We start from the raw sequence: 694 nt of genomic DNA, 5'->3' as shown, positions 1-694 counted from the left end.
CAGAATACCCTGCAGAAACATATGAATGTCTGATCTAAGGGACATGTCTTTGGCTTCCTGTGTAGCCTGGTTTGGAGTCAACTTCTTATTGGCTTTTATATTTATATATAATTTTAGTCCTTGTGATTATCTGACCCCTCCACCCCAAAAAAAATCTTAAAAAATGGCAGAATCAAGTCCTGACAGAAGTTAGTGAGCTTGAACACTGAATTTTTCCCTGAACTGTAAGTTTCATTGAACCTCTGCTTGGGATAATGCTCTTTGGTAATCCTTAAGGCTTACCAAAGGTAGGAAATTACTGAGGGTACTCCCCCTCCTTGTGTTGTTCCTTGTCTCTTTCCTATATCACTTAGAACATCTGATGATTTGGTCTGGCACATGAATGATCCCATATGTACCATAATGATATCAGACATCTGCTACCCATCAAGATGTCAGCCTAATTTGAAAAGAAAGCATCCACAAACACATGCACAAGCACCAGCCAGAATGCTTTGTGACCTTTGGATGTTTACTTTAAGAAATTAAATGTACTTTGGATAGAATCAGGGTTATGATAAGAGTGAAAAGACTTTGTTGTGAGTTTGCTTCCTTAAGTGGAACTGTGAACTCTGGTACACTTTCATTTTGTTCTTTTGCCTCAAAAAGTGAATTGACCTTCTACTAACCTCAAGAAGGATCGCAGAATCTCAGA

The sequence above is a fragment of the Melanerpes formicivorus genome, unplaced genomic scaffold, assembly GCF_026170545.1.
Source record: "Melanerpes formicivorus ecotype bairdi unplaced genomic scaffold, bMelFor1.0.p_v2 SCAF_19, whole genome shotgun sequence".
Taxonomy (NCBI): Eukaryota; Metazoa; Chordata; class Aves; order Piciformes; family Picidae; genus Melanerpes; species Melanerpes formicivorus.
The sequence above is the reverse complement of the archived record's forward strand: the minus strand, read 5'-3'. Positions refer to the sequence as shown.